We start from the raw sequence: 21,969 nt of genomic DNA on the forward strand, positions 1-21,969 counted from the left end.
ACCATCTGGAATGTTCCAAGTCCTCTCGAGGGATATAAACGGCTGCTCGAGGGACTTGCCTGGCAGTCCAGTGGGGAAGACTCAGCTTCCATGACAGGAGGCTCGGGTTCCATCCCCGGTCGGGGACCTGTTAATAAGATCCCGCGGGCCACGTGCGTGGCCAGAAGACAAAGCCGCAGAAAAGGAACGGCTGCTCGAGCCACGCAGGCGCTCCGCAGGGGGCTCCGCCTCAGCTCCTGCAGAAGTTTCTGTGGGTTCGCGTGACAGGGCCGCTGACGGCTGCTCTCCCATCCGCGGCTCGCTCTCTGTCCGGGTTCAGGAACAGGCCATCCGGCTGCGTGGCGGCACCCTGCTGGGAATCGCCGGAAGGCAGCTGAGAGCGGTCAGCGCGCGGGGAGCGCGGGGAGCGGGGTCTGAGGCCGTCAGCTTGGCAGGCCTTGCCCAGGGAGCCCCGTCAGCATCTCAGGGAAGGGCTCGGGGCCTCCTGTCGGTCCGTGAGCAAACACGGGGAGCCCACAGGCGCCCCAGCCTACTGATCTCCCCTCTGAGGACAGTCCTCGCCGAGGAAGCATCTAGAATGCGAAGGGTCCCCTAGCTGTATAGCCTTTGGTGTCTTTATCACAAACCTCCCAGGGTGGTCTGCTTTGACAGCCAGGACTTTCTCGTGAAAGTCTTCGCTCTTCCCAACAGCACACCAGCTGCATCATCTCTAAATGAAAGGCTTTATCTTTCAACGCCCCCATCCCACCCCGCCCAGCCCCGAGCCCTTTTTTCTAACCACTCTTCTTAAATCTGAATGAATCGCTGCAATCCAGCTGCTGGTGGGCCTCTGTCGTGAGCAGGGAGACTGACACGGTTCCGAGCCGAAACCTCAAGCTGGAATGACACACGAGCCCCGGGACTCCGTCCTTGAATGTGAACGTGCTGGCAGTTCTTGAAATAAAATACGGAGGAGGGGGTGGGGGGCGCAGAGAGGGAGGCACGTGAAGTGCCGGGAACTTCTCTGAACGCAGCAGCGACGGACGCTGGAGGCAAACTGCAGCGCCGAGTAATTGTCAGAGGCTCACGTAAACACATAAATAAGATAAATTTATTTTCATTATTCATATTTGGTGCTCTTCCCTTCCACTTATTTATGCTTTAAACAAGGGCTACAGTAAATATAACGATAAAAAAGTGCCTCCAGCGGCCGGGAAGATGATCCAGAAACCCTGATGTACAGCACTACCTGCTCCTCCTGTCCAACCACTAACGAATCTTAACTGGAGCCCTGTTATGTTCCCATGTGAGCGATAAGCCATGATTTATTATGAAGTGTCATGAAACCGGATTGCCATCCAGTGAGACATGAGCTAGTGGAAAATATTTTCCCTGTTTCCCCACCTCATTACTCAAAGACGCAGTGTCCCTTCACCAAGCCTAATTTAACCGACTTTTTTGAGTCCTTTACTCATGGGCAATGGAAAGTGGCCAAGGAGAGGCTGTCTGGTAAAGTCCGGTGCCCGAAGCCAGCACCCTGGTCGAGCTGGTGCCAGAGCTGGTGACGAATTGCAAAATGGCCAGCCTCCAGAGAAGCCTGATCCCAAGAATCAACTCAACCTTCTGCCAAAGCAGCACGAATATGAATGTGCTCGGGAAATGAACCCGAAGATCAGCACTGATGACTCGACCTCGTGTTAACCATATGTCGTGCCATCCCACCTGGAACTCACGCCTCAGTCCTTTAAGACTTAACCCAGTGGTGTAAGTGAGCCCGCTGAGCCTAAAGGGCAGGCTTTTCCTAGATATGCTGGTGGTGCGTAGGAAAAAATGGTGATTGCCAGTCTGTTCTGCCACTTAATAGATCTCATGGGAATGTGTCTAACAGCCCCCTCCCGCTTTTTTATATTTTATTTTTAAATATCTTTAGACTTAGCTGCAAATATGGTTAAAGAGATGCGTCACCCAGCTTTTTGTAATGTTAACATCTTACCCAACCATGATAGTTATCAAAGCCAGGATATCAACTTTGGTTCAACTCTGTTCACTCAACTGTAGACCTTATTTGAATATTACTTAAATTTCCTTTTGCTGCTCCAAGATTTAATTTAAGATTTCACTTGGGATTTAGTTGTTACGTATCTTTTTCCCCCATCTGTGAGAACCCTTCCATCTTTCCCTGTCTTTGATGACAGTAACGCTTTCGTCGAGTACTGGTTAGTTATTTTGTAGATTCCTCTCAATTCGGGTTTGTCTGCTGTCGTCTCGTGGTTAGATGGGGTTCTGCGTTTTTGGCAAGAATACCATAGGAAAGGGGTTCCCTTGTCAGTGCGTCATAGCAGGGCTTTCGTGGATTAATATGTGCCGCTGCTGGGGATGTCCACGTTAACCACACGAGCAAGCCAGTATGTGGCATTTTCTTTAAAACATGACACGTGCAGCTGCTATAGTCCGCAACTTTGTGGTGCTGGCCAAAACATCATGAAGTGAAAACTTTCCTTTCGGTATCCTGTTACACTAGCTGTATGACTTTGAACACAGAATTTAATGTTTCTCTGAATCCTACTTTTCCCACCTGGAAACAGAAAATAGCAGTCACCCTTTAAGATCAGTGGAAAGACGAGAGATCAGATGTGCCAAGGTGGCGTGCCAGGACGCTCTCAAAAGTAGGGCCCTCTGAAAATTATCTGGGCCAGCTTGCACCCTGTATCGGCAGCCCTCACAAACTGTGATGCACGTAGCCATCACCCTTTACAGAGCAGAAGCCTGGAGCTCGGGGATGTGGAGGGCCTGTCGTGTCCTCCCCCTCAGTCGGCCTCCGATGACTCATCGCCCCCACTCTAGAACACGTTCCTGTGGCCCTCCCCAGACTGCCTTTTTTATTTTTTCGGCTGTACCGGGTCTTAGTGGCACGGAGGATCTTCTGGCCTTCTGTGGCATGTGGGATCTTAGTTACCGCATGTGGGATCTAGTTTCCTGACCAGGGATCGAACTGGGGCCCCTTGCATTGCGAGCTCAGAGTCTTAGCCCCTGGACCACCAGAGGAGGCCCCAGACTGCCTTTTTGGTGTTCGTTACAGCCCCTAATCATTGGGCCACACCACAAGGCAGGGCCTCACCACCTGGCAGTTAAATATATGGTTCCCCAGAGTTCGGAAGATCTCAGTTCAAATCCTAGCCGGGACCCTTCGGACAAGCCGACCACATTCTCTCTGCCTCTGTCCTCTGTCCTCCTCTCCAAAGGACCTAACTCACAGCGCTGTTGTGAGGATTAAATAAAGAAACAGACAAAAGCACATAGCAAGCAGGCAATCATTCCCTAGTTAGCTATAATTCCCTGTTACTCATTCAGCAACTATTCACCGCACCCACTATGTGTCAGGCACTATTGAAAGGTCTAAGAGCAGCCACTGAAGCAGGCAAGAAACGTCCCTGGCCTCGCACGAGAGGTAAGACAGACGGAAAACAGGGAAATCAGAAGTGCAGTATCACGTCTTGTAAGCAATGTGTCCGTTAAGTGAACTCTCCAGCTCTTCGCTTAGACAAATTTCTGTCCTTAGCCGAGCTGATCTCTCAACTTGAAATACTACCCGCTTCACCTTCACGTGTTAGAGTCTTACTCCTGTCTTCAAGGCCTAACCCAGCTTTCCTCTATTTCGTTACTTGTTTCCTGATTCTTCCTCTTTTTTTTTTAGTTCTACGGTCTCAGAGCTCCACCAGATCTTTTTTTTTTAAGTTTTTTTTATTTATTAATTCTTATTATTTATTTATTTGCTGTGGCTGCACTGGGTTGCCCACGCTGCCTGTGGGCTTTCTCTCATTGTTTCAAGAGGTGGTGTGAGAGCTCCCGCTGCGGTGGCCTCTCTTGTCTCAGGCACAGGCTCCAGGCACACGGGCTCAGTCGCACCGAGGTATGTGGGATCTTAGTCTCCTGACCAGGTGGGGATCGAACCCGGGTCCCCTGCACTGGCAGCCGGACTCTTAACCACTGGGAAGAACCCCCAGGGAAGACCCTTGACTCTTTCGTATTTAGACGGGGTGACTTTCCTGTGCTCCCTCCCGTTAAGAAGGTCCCAGGGTCTCTTCAGTAACGCTGTCACCTATGGACACGTTCATCACTGCCCCCTAGGAGCTTCCAGAGCAGCTTTCACTTCCCTTTGGTGACCCCGATCTACTTTTTGGTTACATGGTCTACCATCGTCACTAGATTATACACATGTTCCCTGTAAGCCGAAGCCAATCTGCCTCACACGCTTCCTGAGACCCTCTTCTCGAGTCAGGGCCTGACATGAGTAGATATGCAGATGTTCATTGAACAAATACGTCGATAAACAGCCACGTCTCTCTTGCCGAATCGTGATTCTTAGAAGGTGGTGACTATGTCTCACCCCTTTGATATCGGTCGCCATGAACCGAGACTTAACAACACTGGAGGTATTTGCTCAACCAATGGTTCTGCTTGAGCTTCTGACCTGGTCTCTCCTTCCGTGCTTCCATCTCACCCTCTTTAAGATACATTCCTCTATCCTTGGAGACCTTCTCACTATATTGCAAGAGTCACGTGAAGATAAAAAGAAAGAACAAGAACACACATAAAGCATTTTGGTTGCCTTGACAATGAAGTGCTTCAAACATCACAGAGATTGCTTCTTGTTGCCAGCAGCTACTCCCTGACTTTTCTTGAACTTACGCAAAACCCATCTGCCCTTTTCCTTTTATTGTTGATGACTTAGTAAGAAATTATTACTAATTTTACTGGAAAGGAGACTCTGAAGACCACATTTTTCTCTCTAGTACTCATGTGGGCTGCCGGGAAAAGAAAGCAAAAAGTGTCAAGTTGTGGCTTCAAGTATTTATCCCTTCCCTACAATGTTCTTCTTTTCTTTCCCCTTTAACATTATTTCCAGTCTCAGAAGCAAAAAAAAAAGAAGAAAACAATGAATCTTTCTCTACCAACCTTAAGTACACATCTTGGGAAACAGATTGGAAAATCTTTCTAGAAAAAATTGACCAAAATTCCAAACCAATACACTGTATAGCTTATGTCACTCATGAAAAATTTTATGACGCTCGTCTAGATAAAGAACAGTCTCAGGATTTTACATAGCTTTCTCAGAGAATGCAAGTTCGCCAGGAATGGTTCTTCGAGATGGAATGTAATTTTCTCAATTTCTGGAGCATAACCGTCTAGATCTAAAAGTTGACCAATTAAAACACCCAAATGTGCAACAGGGAAGTAAGCATTCATGTTTTTATAAGCCATACGTTCCAAACGTGTTTTGGAAATTGTATCTATTGCGTGCCCCATATACCAGATCGAAGTAAGAATTATTTTAATGAAAATGTCTGTAATAACCTCAGGGAGTTGGTATATCTTAGCTCTGTGCCCTGACCACAGTAGCTTTCTTTTAGTTCCCTGAACAAGTCAAACTTCTTTCTGCCTGAAGGCCAAATATCTGGGGATTTCTCTAAGAATTCTCTTTTCTCAATTCTTTGGCTGGCTTAGTTTTAACCAATTCTTCAGGTCCTGGCATTGAAGACCCTCCTTATAGAAGTCTGTTGTAGGGCTTCAGTGGTGGCTCAGTGGTAAAGAATCCTCCTGCCAATCACGGGTTCCATCCCTGATCCGGGAAGATCCCACATGCCTCGGGGCCCGCGGGCCACAACCACTGAGCCTGGAGCCCAAGCTCCGCAACACGGGAAGCCGCTGCAATGAGAAACCCAAGCAGCACAGTGACGCGTAGGCCCGCCCGCCACTAGAGGGCAGCCCCACGGCGGCGCAGACCCAACACGGCCAGTATATACATCCGTCACCTTTTTTAAAAATAGAAAAGAAGCTCTCTTGTAGCATCCTCCCTCTTCTCCAGGATATGCTACACGCACACTAAATTATAAATCCACGCACTTTCCCATGCAGTGTTCGCCTCCACTGCAGTGCTTTCATTGCTTGTATGAGAGCATTGCCCAGGCGTTTTCTTTCCGGGACCATAGCGGTGGGGATCCTTCTGGTCTTGCTCGCCTCGTAGGACCCTGAGCGCACAGCAGAGACCCCGTAATTAACTGAGTAGGTTCATGACAGGATTGAATGAATGACTAAATGATTGGGCTTGCTGGTAGAGTCTGGGAAAACCGAGATGAGGAAAGCTTAGGAAGCAGGTCAGGCCTGATGATGGATAGACTTAGGTTTGCTCGAGGGAGTGTAGTCTGAAAAGTAAATATCCAAATTATAGTCCAGAAGAACAGCCAGGGTCATGACCAAAACAAGCGTGCCTCCTCAAGTGTGAAGGACAAAGGGAAGTTAATAGCCCCAGAGGAGTCATGAAGCGGGAGGAGCGGCTTCAGATGCAACTTGCACGGTGGGTCAAGGGAAGTGGTTTAGGGCTCAAACTGTGCGACGTCTGAGGGACTCGAGTCCCTGCTTTATGTGACTCAGGGGCCAGACTTACACCCCAAAGGACAGTCTGAGCTCTCACGTCAAACTTGACTAGTTTTGTGACCTTGAGCCAGTTACTTCATCTTCTCTGAGCCTCAATAGCTTCACCTGCAAAATGGGGACGTTAATCCCTGCTTCTTCAACAGTACCCCGTCTGTATAAAAGAATGGTGTGTATGTGAAGGTTCCTGCCACAGTTCTTGAAAGTCCTTCTACTCAGGTCTTCCAAGAAGCTTCGACTTAGCCACGAGGCCTGTTTTTCCTGTGTTTTGCTCAAGGCATGGGTTGCGTTAGCATGTGGCTCATCCACCCTGTACAGACTAGAAGCTTCTTGGAGGAGGAAACTTGTGTTACTCACATAATTCTGTTAGACTCCTGGTGGCATACAGGCAGAATGGGGGACAGAAAGCTAGCTCTTTAGAGGTCCCAGGCAAGAATGAAGACCGTGGAATTATCACTCCGTTCTAGGGCCACATATGATCTTTCCCAGGAGATCCATGGTTTGGAAGTTAGCTGACGTCTCAAAAGAAACACTTGCTGTGTGTTGAATGAGTAGACGAATGAGTGAGTGAATGAATTTGCCATTCGTTATGCGTGGCAATAAAGAAAAAGAAATTTAACTTTGTCTTCGAGATTTCTGAATGCCTCTGCCAACAGCTAAATCTCTTCCAGGGAGGGCAGATGGCGGCCTGTACAATGAACAATTTAATCTTTAGAAAATGGAACAACTTTGCCAGCAAACTCCATTTTTCTCCACGAACACATTGTCAATAACATGTGCTCCCAAATATGTGGGGAAATTGATGACTGGGCCCTGATTTATGGAAACAACAGCAAATTAAATGATTTCTTAGCTTGGGGTCCTCTGGCCCGTCCATGAGTATTTTTCCCTGCACTCTAATAATAGGAGAGGGCTAATTAAAATGCCTTGCTGCCTGATTGTGTGTGTGAAGTGAAGAAAGAAGACCGTCCAGTGCATCTTAATTTAAAACCAGGAGGGGAGAAGCCACTTATGTGATAATGAAGATTAACTTAGGCTGGCACTGGGGCTCCCTCCTCACATAAAGGCAGATATTGAGGGAATCCTTCATACAAACACTTTGGGGACCACTTATTTAGTGCCTTGTAAGAAATTTTCTTGGCCTCAAGTCTTTGAGGCTTTGGACGTGGATGAGAATAGACCAGGGTTGGAGGAGGGAAGCTCAGAGAAATGGAACTCTCTAGACAGAGAGCACGTTGGCTGTCCCAGACTATTTCTGAATCACAGCCTGGTTCAGAAGGAGTCCCTGTCCTAAAGCTCCTCCTTCTCGAAGGATGATTCTAAACTCATATTTGGATCAAGAAGTTTTTTGAGAATCTGATGAGAGCTACAGATCCTCTCTCCAGAAAAAATAAACAAGTGTGTGTTTACAAATGCATACACACACACACAGAAATTCAGAATTTGCTTATGGTATCATGTCTTTTCTTTGCCATAAACTTGAACAACTTCAGCAACAATTTCTAAGCAAAATTCCAGGCATCTCCAACCTTCCTGCAATGCTCATCCCAGGTTAAGAATCTCTTGATTTAAAAGCCTTTGGTTTGTTGGTTGTTGTTCAGTGGCTAAGTCGTGCGTGGCTCTTTTGTAACCGCATAGACGGTAGCCCGGCAGGCTCCTCTGTGTGTGGAATTCTCCAGGCAGGAGTACTGGAGTGGATTGCTATTCCCTTCTCCAGGGGGTCTTCCCGACCCAGGCAGATTCCTTACCACCGAGCCACCAGGGAAGCCTAACTTTGGCTTTTGCCCGTCTGGGCTGCCTTTGTTCTGTCCCCATCAGTGGCCCAAGCCCCTTCCCGCACTTGGGGGTTTTTACCTGCGGATGCTCCATGGGACGTGTCAGCCTCCAGGTCCCCGTGGCTCACCCTTTCTCATCTCTCAGGTCTTAAGTCAAACGTCAGCTCTCAAGAGACCTCCCGGGCCCTTCGTAACGACAGTCACACCTACACCACTCACTCTTCCATCGCCTGCTTAGCTTCTCCGCAGCACCCACCTGCTGAGGCCTCCCGCCTGCTGCCACAAAACGCCGCAGACCGGCCAAGGCAGCAGAAATGCACCTCCTCACCGTTCCGAGACCAGATGTCCAAACGCAGGTGCCGCAGGCGGCTCTCCCCGAGGCGTCCCTCCTTGGCTTGCAGACGACCGCCCCTCCTGCCTCCTCACTCGATCTTACCTCCGCGCGCACACCCAGGGCCTCGTTATTCCCTAAGAACACTGTCAGCTTACATAGGACCCACCCTGATGGACTCAGTTCACCTGAACACCCGCTTTCCAGACCCCAGCTGCGAAGCTAGCCACATCCTGCCTACCAGGGTTTGGTCATCAACATGAATTTTGAGGGCACACGGTACCATCCATCAGGCTGGCTTCCAAGCTGCTTGTCAATAAAGCTTTTGTCGTGATTCCTGTAACACCAGCGTCATTAGCTGACCACTGCCCCTGCCCCTGGCTCAGAGGGAGCAGCTGGTCGCTATGGAAACGCTCCACACGAGCTTCTCATCAATGTCCCTTCCACAGAAGAGGAGAAGTCCACCCCACGCTTCCTTTATAGCTCTGCTTGGAAGGAGTGAACGTTTTCTAGTAACTTTTGTAAGGGAGACATTTAAAATACATAGCATTGCTCCTCAACAGCTGATCCAGGGGCGGAGGAAAGCCTTGAATTCCTCTGAGAAAGAAAGCCTGGTTCGGTGTGCTCTCAGAGCACCAACTGGATCCAAGACGGAAGGGTCCCCTGGCAGGGCTGACAAGGCTGGGGCAGGGGCACAGAGGCTGTCGCCTCTTACACAGTGTGACCAGTCGCTGCATGTTCCTCCGGGTCCGCTGACCCTTTGTCAGAGGTACCATTCATCATACGGCTTCGTTTTGCTGTCAGGGCAGTGGGGGGCTCTCTGAACCCCCCAGCCTCAGAGCACCTGGCCAAAGGTGAATTCTCATTACCCGATGATAGCGATTGTTGGGAATACTGAGGAGCAAAGTAATGAACAAACCCCAGGAAACTGACAGTCTCGTGAGTTCTTCCTTCCTAAGGAAACTTGGTCGCTCAGTCTTGTAACTGGAGAAGGCAATGGCACCCCACTCCAGTACTCTTGCCTGGAAAATCCCATGGACAGAGAAGCCTGGTAGGCTGTAGTCCCTGGGGTCCCTAGGAGTTGGACACGACTGAGCAACCTCACTTTCACTTTTCACTTTCATGCCTTGGAGAAGGCAATGGCGACCCACTCCAGTGTTCTTGCCTGGAGAATCCCAGGGACGGGGGAGCCTGGTGGGCTGCCGTCCGTGGGGTCGCACAGGGTCGGACACGACTGAAGTGACGCAGCAGCAGCAGCCTTGTAACTGGACCGTTTGAGTGGGGACTGGCCGATAAGTCTCCTAGACTTTATAAACACTGGTGCTTCCCGTTGTTTGGGGTTTGCTTTGTTTCACATTTGTGTGTGTTGTGAGGGGATTTAATCTAAATAGAAATGCAGATTCTGGAGAGGAGAGAGAGGGGGAGAAGGGAGAGAGAAGGGAGTGCGGAGGTTGTAATAGAATTCTACATCAGGTGTTGTATCCCGCCCCTGCAGGAACGGTTAATTGATTAAATGGCAGTAATCGACCGATCAATCAGTCATACATTAGAGCAGAAGTTCTCAGCCCCAGCGGCATGTTAGAATCCCCTGGGGAACTTTTAAAAGCCCCAGCTCCCAGCCCATACCCCAGGCCAGCAGAGGCAGAATGTGGTAGATTCTGGGGATCCATGGGGCCCCGGCACTGGTGTTGAAAGACTCCCAGGAAGCCCTGCCATGGCTCGGGGCCAGCACGGAGAACTCACTCAGGCCTGGGTGCAGCCAGGTAACTCGAGGGGGCGCTTACTGGTTGTGAACTTGGATGGCCTGCTGAGCAGCTCTGAGCCTCGACCTCCTGTCTTGAGGATTGAAGTGGAACAGGTGTCGCTGGTTAAACACTTGGGTTCCAGATCAGAAACATGTGGAGGTGGGACTTCCCTGGTGGTGCAGGGACTAAGCCTCCATGCTCCCAACGCAAGGGTCCCGGGTTCAATCCCTGGTCAGGGAACTAGATCGCATGTGCCGCAACTGAACGTCCCCATGCTGCAACTAAGACCAAATAAAGAAATATGAATTTAAAAAGAAAGAACTGCCGGGTTGATAAATACCAGGTGTTTCTCAGCATCACCATGAAAGCGGGGGCTCCGTGTCACCGTCTGGTGGAGGCAGGGAGGCTCCCTGGGGTCATGCAGCCTCACGCCTGTGACTCCACAGAGGCTGGAGCAGTGGACAAGGCATGAGGCGGAGCTCCCGTTTCCTCATGGAGGGAAACCCCAGGGGCCGGAACTGGGCTGGCCCTCCGGAGTCCCGTGAACAAGGCATCCTACCCTTGCCCTCGTAGACCCTGAAGGCTGGCGGGCGAGGCCAGCGTGACACCGCATTCACACAAACCAACGTGTTATTCACGACAAGTAAGAGAGAGGAAGTCTGGGGACCTAGTCTAGCTTCTGGGAGAAGGAAAGGTCCTTCTCAGGGCGTGATATTTAAGAAGTGGGTGAGGGTGCCACAGGAATTAGCCAGGCAGAGGCATAAGAGGACGCCTCCAGCCCAGGGGACTGCGGGGGTGTGTGGGGGGCCAAGCCTGTGAGGAGGGATGGAGCCTGACATTTCTGAGCAGACTCCATTTAAATCGTAAATAATTGAATAAAAGAGCATGTTTTTGCTGCTGTTCTTAGAGCATCTCCAGGCACTCAGATGTACTTTGCAGGAGACCGGTGGAGTCAGATGAGAGACTAGGTTTGAAGTCCAGACAAATCTTAATTTTGCTCCAGATTCACTAGAAAATATTTGCGTGGGCAGGGTTTGTTGGGGGGTGGGGGGTGGTCAATTTAACCTCCTGAAGCCCTGCTTCTTCATTTGTAAACAGGAAATAATCACTCCTATCTTCCCAATCTGTTGTGAGGATTGGTAGCTACTGGTTGCAGTCAAATCAGTAAAGGGTAACAGGTTATCATTACGAAACACTGTGGCCTCTTGGTGACAGAAAAACCTGGTTCAAATCCCAGGTCTGACATTTCCCAGTCCTGTGGTCTTGATCCCGTTACTTCAATCTCTGTCCCTCAGTTTTCTGACCTCTGAAAAAGAGGTTCATAAGAGCTACCTTTGGAGATTATTTTAAGAATTAAAGAAAACAATTGAAGTCAAGCTTCAGACGAAGGGCTTCCCAGGTGGCACAGCGGTAAAGAACCCGCCTACCAGTGCAGGAGAAGCAGGAGACTCGGGTTCCACCCCTGGGTCGGGAGGATCCCCTGGATGGGAAATGGCCACCCCCTCCAGTATCTTGCCTGGAGAATCCCACGGACAGAGGAGCCTGGCGGGCTACGTGCACAGGGTCACAGGGAGTCAGACACGGCAGAGCGCACAAGGAGCAGACAAAGAGCAGCATGAAGGAGAGGATCGCTCCAGGCAGGGAGGCCTCTCCCACAATGGGAGGGCGGGCCTGTTTTATCTACAGACCGTGTCCAATCCACGCGCCTCCGTGCCCACTGTAGACACATCGCGAACAGTGCTGCCCTGGGCGTAGACGCTAACCACTGCGGTAAAAAGCTCCAACGTTCATTTTCCGTACCTGGCGGGCAAGCCGGTCTTCCTAAAATGCGGACAGCTCGCATTTAGGCAGCAGTGGAGTCCCCTAGCTGTGTCCACGCAGTGACTCGCATCTGGTTCTGAGTTAGTTGTAATGGATAATGCTTGGCTCTGCGCTCCCACCTAGAGAAGCTGGGCTCCACTGTGAATCGTGTCTCTGGCGGTGTGGACTTTAAGCTGTCCAGGTTGCTTATGGCGGTGTTTGCCAGCATCTAGACCTCTTTCAAACAATTTAAGTGCCCTTTTGGAGTATATGAATGTGGCTCAATAAAAATGGGTACAGAAAAATTGCTTCCTTTCTCTCCTGTATGGCCGTGCACCAAAAGCAGCCATACACGAGAATTACCAAATGTTAAATACGTAATAATTGCCAAACACGAAATTATAATAAACACTGAAACCAGCAGGGGTATCTTCCCTTTCCATTGTCAGGATTTTTCTCCTGATCTTTGCCACCCTTCTAATTTATCTCTTGAAAGGATGATAACAGTTGGATGGTTTTTCAGTCCTTATCATTTTTCAGGATATAGCTTTACTGAGCAATGTGTCTTTAGAAGAGTCTAGTTAGTTCCACTGACAACAATAAATACTGGCTGGAAAACAGGCTTTGAAATCATACAGACCTAAGTCCAAATGCTGCTCTGCTACTTACTAACTGACCTTGATGTTCTTAACCAGGCCAAGCCTCTGTTTTCTCATTAATAAACAGGGACAATGAGATCCAGAGTCAGGGATTAATGTAAAAGGCCGTCCCTGCTGCTCAGTGGTAAAGAATCCACCTACCAATGCGGGAGACGCAGGTTCAATCCCTGGGTCAGGAAGACACCCTGGAGAAGGAAATGGCAACCCACTCCAGTGTTCTTGCCTGGGAAATCCCATGGACAGAGGAGCCTGGTGGGCTACAGTCCATGGGGCTGCAAAAGAGTCAAACACGACTGAGCGACTGAACACAACACCATTGTTAAGTGCAGAGCTTATAATGAGCACTGAATAAAATGGTAGGTGTTCTGGCTGCTTTCTACTCTCATCTTCTTAATATCCACATCAAATGTTTTGAAATGCTATTTTATCCTTTTTTTTATAAAAGGGGAAAACTTTTCTTAGCTTCACACCTGAATTGACAACTGATTTCTTTTCAACATGTTTAATGCCTGAACTAAAGAGCCTCTTTCTACTTAGTTTTTGAAGTTTCCAGTAGAAAGGAATTATCCATTTTCCAGGATCCAATAATTACTTACTTTCAACACATAAGCAGAATTTTATGCATGTATTTTTTTATTTATTCTACACATTATTCAATAGCACTTTAAAGATACCATATTGTATGCAATGCAATAAAATCATAAAAGAAAATAATTTTTTTAAGTCTACATTTTACTGAGCACTTATGGTAAGCCAGGAACCATTTGTGAAAGATACTCTTTTCATCCTGATTTTGCAGATATGGAAACTTAAGTAGAAAAAGGGTAAGTCATTTCCCCTAATGTCACCCAACTAATAAATGGAAATGTCAAACAATTAACAAAAATGGCAAAGGAAAAAGGAGAGACATTATGAAGAGAAGTTAATGGATACAGACTGTTCCCTTCAGAGGTTGTCCAGACGGTCTGTTGGGCCACAAAACTGACTCTGAGCTCCCTAGCAGTGAAAGCAAAAATGGAAGCTTGATACACTCTGAGACTGGCCTTTTCCATAAAGAAAATCTATACCAGGATTTAAGAATAAGCCACACCTTTCCTGATACCTACTGTCTAGAAGAACTTCCTTACATGATTTTCTGATAGAGTGCAAAAAAGATCATAGGAGGTTCCCATAATTTTGTTGCTGTTGTTCAGTTGCTAAGTTGTGTCTGACTTTTTGCTACCCCATGGACTGAAGCACACCAGGCTTCCCTGTCCTTCACTATCTTTCAGAGTTTGCTTAGACTCCTGTCCATTCAGTTGGTGATGCCATCCAATCATCTCGTAATGAACCAAATATAAAAAACTGAAACCATTTCTTTCTGTTAAAAAAAAAATTCAACCATTCCTTTCTGCAAAAAAAATGTGTTTTGCTTAACACTGGGCTCCATCTCTTTTTAATAATTATTCAATCCAAGCTTTGTCAAAGCATCATTCTGTGAAGAGATTCGTGTTAAAAAGCATGTTGGGGGGAGGGAGAGGAGCCGGCCTCGCTCTGCCTTATCATTTTTATTTAGACTGACGTACCTTTGGTTATAATTAGGGATAACTGTATGGCAGTTAAGACTTCATAATCCCATCATTAGTTGGCAGGAGACTTTCAGAGGGCAAACCCTCATGCCACTCCTTTCATTTCCGCTTCTTAACTGCTTGGGTAGCCTGAAGTTGAGGCGTGTGCTTTAAGGAAAAGCTTTTCTGCTGCCATGGAAATCTTCCAAGCTGCCACACAACCCAGGGCCAGATGACACCCAGTGACAGGGCCCCCGCCCCCCCGGAGGGCCCCGAGTCCCCCGCCTGATGCCTCTGCTGCTGGTGGTCTCCTCGATGTCCCCTTGTATCTGCCAGTTTCCGTAACAGCCGTCTTGCACACCATGGTTAAGATATTTCAAACCATTCCAAGGGCCACCAATTAAGTAGACCAAAAGGGAACTTATTTTTTTTAATTATTTCTAATTTTCCCATTCCATCAGACACTGGAAGTTGGTGATGTAGGACAGAGGTCAACTTAGGTGTTTGCCCTGACACTGATTTAAAACACAAAACATGGAAAAGTCTCCTCCAGCGTTAAGGCTATGGACAGTTGACAGCCTGGTTTGTGTCATGAAGTATACATCACGCATTCTAGACACATGGTTGATTTATCACAAGTTGTGCTTTAAAAGAGGAAGTTCAAAAGTTGAGATTTTCCAGTGTGTCGATTATGACCTGCATGTTGTCTGCATTTAGATGTCCCAAGGAGGAGACTATCATGATCAATAATAGTATCATGATCAATAATAGTATCATGATCAATAATAGTATTGTCTCCTCTTCTTCAAGGGTCTAATCAAGCCCCTTCAACAAACCAATTTTTTCAAAAAGTGTTGTCTCATGGGCACAGATTCAACATTGGGAATGGTTAGTTTCTTGGTTAAAGATAAAGGTTCTGAGATACCAAACATACACATTTCTATTGAATATTGGAATATCCAATTCCACTTACTGCCATGTCACCTTGCATAAGTGATGTCAATTATTTAAACCAGTTTTTCCCTCTGTAATACTGGATACCCCACTGGGTAATTAAAATAGTTAATGAAAATAATACATAAGTGGTGGGCCCAAAATGAACAGTCACAACCGACTCAGCAGTAAAGAATCTGCCTGCCAATGAGAGAGATGGGGAAGAACGTGGGTTCAACCCCTGGGTCGGGAAGATCCCTGGAGAAGGAAATGGCAGCCTCTCCAGATTTCCCTTGCCTGGGAAATGCCATGGACCACGGAGCCTGGCAAGGTACAGTACATGGAGTCACGAAAGGGTCAGACACGGCTGAGTGACCAAACAACACGAAAAGTCATTCTCGCCATGCAGAAACTCAGACACTTCCTCGCATCTCTGGTTTCTTTTGTGACCTCTCTTTCCCAGCAACCACTCTGGGTCTCTGTTTTCCACAGCTGGAAAACTGCATGGAAGAAAGAAATCAATAAAAGGCAAGACTACATCAGATGGTATTTTTAAAACATCACCCACCTACTCACATGAAGCTGTGTCTGGCATATAAAATGTGGTCAATATATTTGAGCAATTATTTTATATTTGAGCAATTATATTTATATTATAATAAATATAATTATTTATATTATTTTATGCTCAAATAGTTTATTCAAAGACTTGAAATCGGTCCATCCAAGTTTAAGGGTTTCTGCACACGGTCTTCTCTTAGGAAAAATTAGATGAAGCACTAATGATGAAAGTCATCAATGTAGGTAAGCCAATTTGGATTTTCAAATTGTAAAATCAATCTGAAAAAAAAAAATAGTAACTGCTATTACTATAAAAAAGTAGTAACTGATCCCTGGATTACACAGTTAAAATCACTTGTCTCCATTTCTACCTGGCCTCCTTGTCAGTCTTTTTTAATAAAACATTTCACATATCTTTAGCATTTATATCTCAGTCTCTTTTTTTTTTCCGTTTCAATCAAATAGTTTCAAGAAGCCCTGGGTTAGGAGTCAGGTGTCCTAACCCCATCATTTAATCCCCATGGGAGCAAATTATTTAAACTCTTTATCTTTGTGGCTACTAATATCTAGCCTATATATCTCAGCGGAGAATATACTTACGCCCGTGCTTTGAAAAATGTAAATTGCTTCAAAATGGGGCTTCCCAGGTGGTACAGTGGTGAAAGAATCCGCCTGCGGTGCAGGAGACCCAAGGGACCCCGGGTCGGGAAGATGCCCTGGAGAGGGAAATGGCAACCCACTCCAGTATTCTTGCCTGGAACATCCCACGGACAGAGGAGCCTGGCGGGCTACAGTCCACGGGGTCCCAAAGAGTCAGACACAACTAAGCAAATAAGCACACACAGATTGCTTAAAAATAGCAGATTAAGTTATTCTTTGAAGTTGAAAGCACCAAACAGGTGGCAAATCCTCTTGATGTCCATTTATGTGTCCTTAAACTAATTTTTTAGTCGGTCCTCTTTTTTTTCTTTACATGGTCTCTTTCATAGAATTCGAGAAGGGTTCTAGGTAAATCCATTTTTTTTTCTATCGTATTGTTTTAGTGTAAATATTTTAAATTTTCTTTTTCATGTTTGAAGAGATAGAGCAAATTATTGCCTCCCAAAATTCATTTGCTCAACAAATATTATCAAGTACTTACCATGTGCCGGACATCAGCTAACATGCTTGAGATACGGATGTATGCGATGCACACAGCCCCCACCTTCCTAAGGTTTATAAGCCAGAGTAGGAGGTGCACACATATATGTAAATATTAAAACTTACATATATGATGCTGTAGGTAATGGACATGGTCCCAGAAGGACAACACAAAAGGTACAATATTATAGCAAAGCAACCACACCAAGTTCAGCAGGTAGGAAGAAATTTCTCTGAGGAAATGACATTTAAACGAAGACTTCAAGGATGAGAAGGTGCTAGCCAAAGAACGAATAAGAAGACAGCATTCTAGGCGGAGGGAAGAACATACGGAAAGACAAGGAGGTACGTTTCAGATACCGTCAGAAGGCCAGAGTTGCGGTTTCCCTGGTGACTCAGTGCTTAAAAATCCGCCTGCCACTTCAGGAGACACAGACTCCACCCCTGATCTGGGAAGATCCCACATGCCTCAGAGCACCTAGGCTCCTGTATCCTGCTGTAGAGCCCGGACACACGACAAATGAGCCCACGTCCTGCAGCCGCCGAAGCCGAGTGCCCTAGAGCCTGGGTTCCCCTGCAGGAGAAGGCACTGCAGTCAGAGCCCGTGCACCGCAAGGCTGAGAGCAGAGAGCAGCCCTGCTCGCCACAGTGAGAGAAAGCCCACACAGCAACGAGGACCGGCACAGCCAAAAATAAATACATAAACAAGGAAATTACTGAAAAATGGAAGGCCAGCACTCTCGCACACATCACTAAGGCGTACAGACCCAGATGAGGCGGGAGACATGGCAAGGCAGATCAGGCCAAAGTCTTAGGAAAACATGGTTTTTTCCTAAGTGCCGCAGAGGACACTGAAGGAGTGAGCTGGGAGGAACAGGAGGGACCGCCGCAGTCTCATCTCAGTTTTCACAAGCTCACTATACATGCTCATGGGAGATGACCCACAGGACACAGAGTGGACCCGAAGCCAGTGAGAGGGGCCCCCCAGTCATCAGCGAAAGGCACACAGGCTCGAATGGGACGCGGGGTGAAGATGGACATCGACTACGGCGAGGGAGGTTATGACAAGCTGTCGAGGATGACCCCACTTTCCAGCAGGAACAACTGAGCAGTGTGCGGTTCCATTTCCCATGAAGAGAGAAGTTGGAGAGGAAACAGGATCGGGGTGGGGATAAGTGACCTTTCAGGCACCTGTGAGTTACTCATGCAGAGATGTCCAGACGCCAGTCGTACAATGGGTTGAGGTTCTAAGCTCAGATGATAGAATTGTTTTCCACTAGGTCAGAGGTTCTGAATCAGTGATAATGTTGCCTCCCTCCAAAGGGACATTTGGCAAAGCCTAGAGATATTTGGGGTTGTCACAGCTCGAGGGTGAGTGGGAATGCGACCGAAACCTGGTGGGTAAGACCCAGGGATGCTGCTAACAGCCCTACAATGTCCAGGACAGTCCCCCACAACAAGGAACTATCTGGCCCCAAACGTAAACAGTGCCAGAGAGGAGCGATCCCAACCTCCAGAGTCTTCAAAAATGGTGCATGATGAAGGTCATGACTCTCTTGGGAGAATCTGTGAGATGTCTGGCGTTCTTGGTCCCTAACCATGAAGCGCTCAGGGTAGCAATCCCAAAATACCCTTTTCGGACAATAATGCAGCTCTGAGAAGAACAGAGGGCTTCCCTGGTGGTTCTGATGGCAAAGAATCCACCTGCAAGGCGGGAGACCTGGGTTAAGTCCCTGGGTTGGGAAGATCCCCTGGAGGAGGGCATGGCAACCCACTCCAGCGTTCTTGTCTGGAGAATCCCCATGGACAGAGGAGCCTGGTGGGCTGCAGTTCATGGGGTCGCAAAGAGTTGGACATGAATGATCGACTAAGCACAGCACAGAGAAGAACAGTACAGAGTAGAGAAAAAAGAAGGCAGGAGGCCCCCAGCAAGGGCACAGAGAAAAGGCAGAGCCAGCCAGAGTGACTTGCCGGGGATGCCGGATTCCTGCGTGGCCAAAGTACAGCGTATGTAATTCTACAATCTGCTGATGGCTCTGTACTAATACAAAAATAACTGCATCTTTTTGCCTGGCTCTCTCTCACAACCTCTGCTTAATGAACACTGCCAGTGACTTTTTCGATATGTAATTACAATTTTTATTTATTTATGGTTTATTTTTATAGTATTAGTTGAACATATTAAGGCAAAAAACTCATGCAGCAGCAAAACTTGGCCTCAACTACCATTTGAAACGGAGGAGGAAATGGCAGCCCACTCCAGTGTTCTTGCCCGGAGAATTCCATGGGCAGAGGAGCCTGGTGGGCTACAGTCCATGGGGTCGCAAAGAGCCAGATGCAACTGAAGCGACTTAGCATGCAGGCATCATTTGAAAGGCAACCAAGACTATTTGCTTCTTTGTTCTTCACTCATTCTACACAATTTTTTCTGAACAGCGAAAAAGGTAACAGCACACATTCTCATCCCCTTTCTCTTCGTTTTCTAGTTTTAATTTTCTGCCAGGTCTCATCTTTAGACCTAGAGGGAAAAAGAGGTTTCTCTTCTTTTAAGATAGGAAATTCTTTAAAAAAAAAAAAAGAGTATCTTGTCCCAAACTGGCCCACGATTCAGGTCTCCTTTTTATCATTCTCTTATAGTATAGAAAACCAACCTTCTGAAAGAATTCTGTTCCATCAATTGTGGTGGGATATGTGATCTCTCAGAAAGAAATAGCATCATAGTCAGGTTTTAATAGAAGACATTCATATCTGGAATTTAACTGAATAACTGTACAGACACTCTTGGGGAAATGCCTGTAAATTATTAATAATGCTAGTGTTTCACATTTTAAGACATTACCAACCGATCACAGGCAAGATAAGAGGCAGGGTTTAAGAGACCAGAGAAATCTGAATCTGGATGCCCTTTCTCCTGCTACCAACCAGGTGTCTGCAGGTCAGTGGTGTCACCTCTCTAAATCCCCGTTTCCTAGGCTGGAAAGTATAGACATTAGTATCTCCCGCACTGCAGCATCATGAAGTTGACACGAGGTAAGGCATGGATCTCGGAGGGGTAGCATAGACTAGACGTGCAGAAAATGTCAAGTTATCAGGACGGCTGGATCCTTTCATGCCGAGGCCCCCAAAGTCAAGAAACCTGAGCAAAGAGTTACAGAAAGTCAATAATGAGGTCGGAACTGAGATCTTAGGAACTAAACAACTTCATTTGTTTCCACACAAGAGTCTATCATGAAAGTATTTTTCCAGAAAATGATACTCACGTACACTTGTGAGTGTTTTACAGGGAAGAGAAGGGTTATCAGACGCATGTGGGAAGGCCTAGGTTAAAGAAAGGTATATTATGTTGGATTGGGTTGGGCTTTAACTGCAGGAATACGTTAATGTGTACTGTGAATTCCCAAAAAGGTGACTGTAGTAAAAAAATTTTTTTTTTCCTTTCTACCTGTTCCCCTTCCCAGAACAAATTTTGACCTAAGAGAAATCTAGCCAGAGAAGTTTGGGGGTTGATCAGATCTGGAGCCGGTCCAAGGAAGTGATAGACGGAATAAGGTTCTCTAAAACTGCTATCACATTAGCATCGAGGTCAGGGAGGAGAAACCAAGGACCACAGACAGACTGTGTATGAAGCCGCCCCCTCGCCGCAGACGTCCTGTCTCACGATGTAAGGCGTTCACTCTTTAGGAAAGGCAGGTTTGGCCCTCCTCTCTCCTTCCTGTCTTTGCCACTTTCTCCCCTGCCTTCTGCTTACTGTATCTGCTGTAAAGCACGTGGTGTTCCCAGTAGCTCAGTCGTGTCCGACTCTTTGAGGCCCGACGGACTGTAGCCCGCCAGGCTCCTCTGTCCGTGGAATTTTCCAGGCAAGACTACTGGGGGGGCTGCCACTTCCTACTCCAAGGGATCTTCCTGACCCAGGGATCGAAGCTGCGTCTCTTGTGTCTCCTGCATTGGCAGGCGGATTCTTCACCACTAGCACCGCCTGGGAAGCCCCATGCCGTTGCAGCTTCTAGCCTCCACTTTCTTTCTCTTTGACTCATCTCTCTTCCTCCAACCATGCGACCATCCTCCTTCACGTTTCCAGACCTGCCGGGAGCAGGTGAGTTCCAGATCAAAGACTGCTGGGACCCTTCATATCTGCAATACAAACGGTGACAGAGGGACGTGATTCCTTCCCCTGACAGTGGTGCCTGAGTGCGCATGGAAGCTTCTGAGTGGGACTGCCTCGATTTAAAGCCACCCACTGCTTTTCGTTAGTCGTGGGACTTCAGACAAGTCACTAACCTCTTTGAGACTTTTCCTCTCTCTTTTTTAAAACAAAGTTGTTTGAAGGCTTCGTGATAGTGGATGCAAAGCACCTGGGATCTGGTAGGCATATGACACTGGTCGCTAGTATTGCAGTCCTATGCTTTCTTACCGAGGAATCTTTTATAAAGTCTATTATGATTATTTTGCACTCAATTTCTCTGCACACATCAAATGCCATTCAGTTTTCAACTTATCTTTGTCGTTCTACTAGAAACTTGGATATTTTCCCTTGCCAAAAGACAAATATAGGTCCTCGGTGTTTTTTCCTCATTAAAATGAGCACAACCACTAAATAATGTGTAAGCAAGGAACGCCACCCAGATTGGACTGATGGAGATTATATGCATTCGTACAGCCATCCAAATAGCACATATCTGGAAAAAAAATTCAGCCCATTAAATACTTTAAAGCACTTTCCCACCACACACACACAAAAAAAATGTTGCTATCTTTTGACTCGGAAACTTAAGTCTACTAAGGTATCTGAACATATTGAATGGTTTTAAACACAAAGATGTTCATCACAGTTAATATTATTGAATAAAACTGGAAGTGAATTAAATGTACAGCATCGCAAGAATGGTTTAGTAAAGTTTGATGGTAAAGGTGACAGAATTCATCCCACTGTTCACAATGGTGCTTCCTAGTGAAAGGACAGAGAGGGAAACCTACACAGTAGGCCCTGACAACTGTGTAAACCGGACGAAAATGTGGGAAAACCAGATACCAAGGGAGTACTGCAGGAAGTAAACGGGAGCTCTATCC

The 21,969-nt window shown here is 47.1% G+C and overlaps 1 protein-coding gene across 2 annotated transcripts in view; it reads left to right on the plus strand.

Annotated features, from left to right (window-relative positions):
- Positions 1 to 21,969, plus strand: part of TSHZ2 (teashirt zinc finger homeobox 2) — a 496,422-nt gene that overhangs the window by 465,876 nt on the left and 8,577 nt on the right. The window lies entirely within an intron of this gene.

This window comes from Bos javanicus, chromosome 13, assembly GCF_032452875.1.
Source record: "Bos javanicus breed banteng chromosome 13, ARS-OSU_banteng_1.0, whole genome shotgun sequence".
Lineage (NCBI taxonomy): Eukaryota > Metazoa > Chordata > Mammalia > Artiodactyla > Bovidae > Bos > Bos javanicus.